Below are 6,827 nucleotides of genomic sequence, written 5' to 3'. Positions count from 1 at the left end.
GCTCCCAGAGTGAAGCCCCTATCTTTTCTCTTTTTCTTTTTGCAAAATTACTGCCTCTCACGCTTTCCGATTCCCTTTTTGCAAGCTTTTTGTTTGTCCCCCCCCCCCCCAACGACCTGCAAGCCGATTGTTCGCGAGAACAAATGGGAGGTAAATTTCTGGAACCAGCAAGACTGCCTTGTGTGCAAAAGCCAGCCTGTTACAACCAGGCAGCATCTGTTGCTCTCTCCCTCTCTCCCTTTCCGTAACCCTTCTATGGTCTCCGTGGCCATGGAGATGGCAAAGCAGTCATGACGGACCAGTGCCTTCGTTGCCATGGGTTTCCCCCTCACCAAAGTCAAGCGCACAAATGGATTTGAACCCGAGGTGAACCCCGGACCTTCCATTCTCCTCGCCTCCTCCAGTTTCTCAGTATAGTCTCTGAATGCAGTAAATTGAGGGTTTTTGCAGTAGCGGGAGAGTGGGTACAGACAGGGGACTCTTTAACACTGATGATGAAGGAACATGGCAGAGAAATTTGATTCATTTTGCTTTCGATGGTCGATCTACCTAACTTGGTCAGAAATGAAGCCATCCATCAAAATTTGCACAGTTCTGAATTTTGCAATGCAATTCTCCAGCCCCAGTAACGTGTGCACAAATGCATATCCTAAAGTGTGTACATAAATGCATATCTCAGTGAAAACGACATAATAATGTATTGTGCGTGGGGAAAATTGCTTTGCAAAAATGTGTTTATTGCTCAAAATTGCAAACAAAAATTCATGTAAGCAGAAATTTGCGCAACAGTGCTGATGAAATTTCATGAGGACTTGCGGGGGAAATCACAAATGGATTTGGAGAAGGTTGGAAAAATGAGAAACAAAGAGAAATCGAAACGGTGAATGAAGTTTCTTGAAAGGCCCCTTTTGTCTCCAATATCCTGGAGAGCAACTAGGGCAGCCAAACACTGGATTGGAATGAACCAATTGTTCAACCTAGTCTAAAACAACAGCTTGTGTTCATCTTCTACCACTTCCCTAGTAGATCAGTGGATCACTGTGGCAGAACACCTACCTTGCATGCAGAAAGCCCCAACTTCAATCCCAGGAATAAGACCACTAGAAAAGCCCAGCTGGTCCAAGCCAATAGTCCATGTAGTCCAGCATCTTGCTCTCACAGCTGTCAGCCAGATGCTTGTTAAGCATCCTGAGTTAAGCAAGAATCAGGTGGTGGGGAAGACACATATCTGCCTAAGGGCCACTGCCAGTCAGAGAAGGCAGTACAGTAGGTGGGAGTGTGGTCCTCCAGGTATCTCTATCCAGGCCTCAGGACTATCCAAGCCACACACCCCTCACCAGCTCTGCTCTGTGATTTAGCCTGCCTGGGATAGAAACGCAGAGTTTGAAGGGACCCTGAGGATCATCTAGTCCAACCCCCTGCAATGCAGGATTATGCAGCTGTCCCATACGGGGGTCAAACCTAGAACCCTGGCGTTAACAGCACCACACTCTAACCAACTGAGCTATCCAGGCTGACATGTCTTTGAAGTGTTCTGATATCTCTTGCTTGCCTGCATGGGCTGGGGGTGGGGCATGTCAGGCCACACCCACCACTGGCACGTGAGCTGAAAAACATCTCTCCACCTCATGCAATACAGGGCTATGTGGAAAAATCATTTGCCCTAATCTAAAACAGAGGCAAATGGGGGTGGAGCAACAAATGTATATTTTACCTTTCGTATGGTAGGCTAGCTTTTACATTCCCCTCGCTATCTTCCATACAGACGGGTGCCAACTTGGAAAAAAATTGGGTGGCAGGTAAGCCCCGCCCCACACAATTGATCACTTGGTGTGGTGCACACACACAATTTGAATGGCAATGCCCATTAATTTTGCACCCCCTGGTCCCCTGAAATACTTTGGGGGTGCAAAGGGACCTCATCCCCCTAGGAGTTTTCTCCTATGCATACAGGCAAGCCTGGGGGACCACATCCAGCTCCCAAGCCTGAGGTTCCCCACCCTTGCTCTTTAACACTGCGCCCAAGGGTGCCCCAGAGTTCTTTGCAATATGCAAAGTGTTTCCCTCCCCAGACACATATATATGTGTACAGTGGTACCTCGGGTTAAGTACTTAATTCGTTCCAGAGGTCCGTACTTAACCTGCAACAGTTCTTAACCTGAAGCACCACTTTAGCTAATGGGGCCTCCTGCTGTTGCCGCGCCGCCGGAGCATGATTTCTGTTCTCATCCTGAAGCAAAGTTCTTAACCTGAAGCACTATTTCTGGGTTAGCGGAGTCTGTAACCCGAAGTGTATGTAACCTGAAGCGTATGTAACCCGAGGTACCACTGTATATGGTCCCATCCAGGAAAGAGAAAGTCCTGGGGGCCCACTAGGGGGCGCATAGGAAGATGGCCGACAATAACATCTCTCCGACCCACGGGAGGTATTTGGAGGCTATGTTGGGAGTAATTAGCCTCCCTAAACCCACTCAAGACGGTGAGTGGGGCCGTATGCCTGCTGTGCCCGATAACACCCCCGAATTTTTGAGGGGGATGGGGGCATTAGGCACAAAACCCTCCCGTGGGTCGGCACTCCTGGACGCCATCTCTGACCTGCGCCACTAGCTGCGAGAACTTCAAAAGAAACGATTTGGCACGAAGGAAACGCACATACTTCAGGAAATGAGGAGGAGTGAATACTGCAACAAAGAGGTCTCTGGAAAAACAAGATTTAATTTATGAGAAGATACGTCAAGATACGGTATGGCAAAGACTGATGGGGGATGGGGAAAAACGTTTTATTTTACTTATGTGATTAATCCCAATAATCCCCTCCCTTCAAGAGTGAAAAGCCAGAAATGAGGTTTTAAGGACTTAAGCTGTGAATCTAAGGCTGTGTGGAGATAAACTTTCGAATCAAAGTATGTTTTTAGAAGACTGTGGAATGTATAAGAGCTTTGTTCTGACGCAGTTAAAAATGTCGTCGTCGCCATCTTGGGAAGCTCTGTCGGAGGAATAAGCCTGGGAGGACAGTGAATATCGTGGGAGAGACTCATCAAAGAGGCTTTAAGTACGACAGAGCTATGAATTTACGAGGGAAAAAGTGATTTTATCTCCGAAGGTGATGATTTATGGGAACCATCTGGATGGAGGTTCACGACGGGAAATCTACGCAGGAGCATTACTGGTGTATATCGGCTTAAGGAGACCATCAGGAGAGACCATAAAGGACAAAAAGAAAATATTTGATTAAGAAGTGATGTGGAAACAGCAAGATAAGACTGGAAAGAACTATGAATATTGTTTGGACTGTTTGAACATCTATTTGGACTTATTTGGACTGATTTGGACATTAATGCAGAAGTAATGATTAGATCAGAATCCCTCCTCGGATCTGGAAGTATGGGACCCCCTAACAAAATTTAAAAATTCGGCACTGTAATTTGGAATTTATGTGATGTGGTTTGATTCGATGTGATTGGCCGGTTAATATTTTTTTTTTTTTTTTTTTTAAAGGAAAGGGAAAGTCCTTGTCGAAAGGATTCTGCTCCAAGATGGAAAGACTTGGGTTGAAGCCGTCCTCCTGAGCCTTTCAGTACTAGAAGAATCTTCTTTGGAATAAGTCCAGTTTGCAAGTGACTCTTCTTTCCTTTGCATCTTCTCACCCTCTTCCTTCCTCTTTCCCCACTGCCCAGGGGCAGGAGTGACTCATTGGCAGAGTTGTGGACCAGGTCCTTGTCCCGGGTTCAGATGTTCTCCAGCAGCTTGCTAGGGCTTCCTTTGTTTGGTTCTGACTCCTTGGCAACCCCATGGCCCTGTCTCAGAGCCCCTCCCTTCTGGCCCTTACTCCTTTCTCTCTCTGCATTCCCTTGCAAAATCAGCAGTGCCTGCCTGTGGCGTCCTTAAACTTTCTCAAAATGCAAAAGCACAATTTCCAACCCTCCAAGCTGTTGCGAAAGAAGGAACTGTGTCCATACACACGCAATGGGGGTGGTGGCGAGAGATGTTGCTTCATGGGGTGGAGCAAGGGTCAGCAGCAACGGGTGAGTTGTGGGGGACGACAGAAAGTTGGAAGGGAGGTCATCCAGTCCAGGGCCGTGGAAACTTTTACAGCCCATGGGGTTGGAACAACTAATACGTTTTCTCCTGGGTCAGAATAGGTAACAATCAGGGATGATGGGAGTTGGAGTCTGACCACATCTGGAGGAACAGAAATCAGGTTCCCCATTCCTATTCTAGTCCAGTATCCTGAGATGTCACTCCTTTTCCTTAAGACCCTAATGCTAAAATTCTGAGACTTCAGATTAAGCTGTGAGACCTGTCAAGCCTCTCTTGGGATCACTTGGGGGCGATGTGACTTTATCCAGTAAGCTCCAGAGCAGCATTCACTAGCCTGGCTCCCTCCTGATGTTGTTGGACTACAACTCCCATCAGCTGGGGTCTAGTCCCTTTTGAATCTTCTCCCTCGCATTTTGGCCCGATAAAGTTTTGCAATAATTATTGCTGGAAAAGGGCAGTTACAAGGAGAGTTCCACAGCCGAGATGTCCCAGCTGCATCTGTTTCATCACTGGCAACTTCCTTCGTTTCTTCGCCCATCTCTAGATGTTTGTTTTTCTACAGCTTGATCCCAGATGTGTCTGCTCAAGACGAAAGTGCCAGACCACTGTGCCTATTAAGACCTTTTACTTGCTGGCAACTGGGCTCCTGTGCATTAATTGAAAATGCATATTGGAAGCATATGGGGGAAGTTTTCTTTTTCAGTCTTGAGGGCTGCATTTTTTTCCGGGCAACTTTCTGGCAGCCACATGCTGGCAAAAGAGGCAAAAGAGGGCAGAGCAATGAATGTTAACATCCACCTTTGTGCAGTAGGCTAGTTTCTACACTCACACACCCCTCTCTGTCCTCTATGCAGTCAAGCAAGAAGCATTATCAGATGGCTCATTCCAGCCATCAAAAGCAATAAATAAGGGTGTTGGGCAGGGCCCAACTCTGGGGAGAGTTTCGAGAATCAGATATAGAGACCAGGACGGTCACATTTGGCCCCCAGGCCTGAGGTTCCCCAGCCATATAGATAAATTAATAGTAGATCTGGCAGCAATGGCTGGTCCTAATAGCTGAATGGAACCTCCAGTTCAGAACCAGTCTACCTCCAAATTTGAACTGGAGACAAGGGGCTGGGACTAAATGAAGCTTTCCTAGCAGGGCTCTTAAGTTATTTGCAGTGACAACGGCTTAATTATGTCTAAAGGAAGTTTATAAGAAAAACAAAGCAGAATGTCAGAGGAGGGGGGAATGTTGATTTCTCATTCTTTTCCTATGAAATATGCCAAGAAAGTGTCTAGATGCAGCTGGCCAGCAGAAAGCCCATGGCACGAAATATATCCCTACTGGAGGAATCCACTCGTACCAAAAGAATGTTGTTTTTACCCAACAGACATTTCTCAGGAAACATTAAGTGCTAGATTATGCACTTTGTTTCCTTTCTGAGTGCTTAGGCCTTTCCTTTAGTTAGCAGATAAACAATATTATTTATTAATTTATTATTATTATTAGTTGCTTGTTACATTAAAGGGATTGTATCCTTTTGAAATTAAGGGGCATGACTAACTGAAATCCCTTGATTGCCGTGGATCTACTCCAAGTATGACTAACATTGAATACAACCCAAGATCTCTCAGAGACTTGCAACATATTTAACAGCAGAAGTATACGTAAAAATGCATCATAATAAAATCACATTTACACAAAAACACATGCCGTTCATAAAAACTGCAACCCCCAATAACAGCAGCAAAAAGCGTCTGTTTTCATCCTAGTCATTCCAAAGCCTGGGAAAAGGGTAAACATTCCAAAATATCAAGACAATTTACAGCTATCTAAAATACATTCATTAAAATCAATGCAGTAAAACGGGGGTAGCCAACATGGTGCTCCCAAATATTGATGGACAACAGCTCCCACCATCCCTGACCACCATCCATGGTTGCTGGGAGGTGTAGTCCAAAAATATATGGAGGGCACCATGTTGGCTATCCCTGAAGTAAACTAATAATGCAGCTAAACATGCAACAGTAGGTACTAATGGGCCTCAAAGGCCTTCATGACTAAAAAAGTTTTCAGCAAGTAGAGGAAACACATCACCATTGGCACTTGCCTGTTTTCAGTGAGGTGATTCCATAACATGGGTGCCATCACAAAAAAGACCCTTCCCTCTAGTTTCTGCAAAGAAGGGTTCTGCAAGCTGTGGTAGGATTGCCTCATGCATTGCAGTGTTGCAGGCACATTCAAAGTTCCTAGTTTCCTCTAAAAAATATGGGAACCATTGTTTCCCCCTCATAGAACCACACTTCCCAGTCCCTTAGCAGCTTCAAGTTCCCTGGATCCTTTGTAATAAGCCCTGTATTGTATGGAACAGAACTTGAGCTTCATCCAACCCAATTTTTTTTTGCTGTTTTGTTATGTGTTTATGATGTTGTAGGGGACTGTTTTGCAGACTGAAATGTTATTAATAAATACCTTATTAATAAAGGAATCCTGGTCAACATGTCTCTCTCTCTCTCTCTTGTTTAAAATATTATTAACAAGCGTTAACGCATCAACACATAATTTTAACAAATTGACCCGTACGCCAAGGTGGGGTTTATTGTTTTTGTTTGTTGCTATGTTATGTATTTATGAGTTTATATATTTTAAATTTATCACTCTGTATTCCTCTGATGAAAGGCAGTAAAGAAATTTGATAAATACGATATGAACAAAACATTAAATGTAATTGTACAGATTAATATCTGGCTCAAGACAGCTACTATCTTGCATTTTAGTTGAATTATTTATTTTAGTTCCC

Source organism: Podarcis cretensis (genome assembly GCF_951804945.1).
Source record: "Podarcis cretensis genome assembly, chromosome: 16".
Classification (NCBI taxonomy): Eukaryota; Metazoa; Chordata; class Lepidosauria; order Squamata; family Lacertidae; genus Podarcis; species Podarcis cretensis.
The sequence above is the reverse complement of the archived record's forward strand: the minus strand, read 5'-3'. Positions refer to the sequence as shown.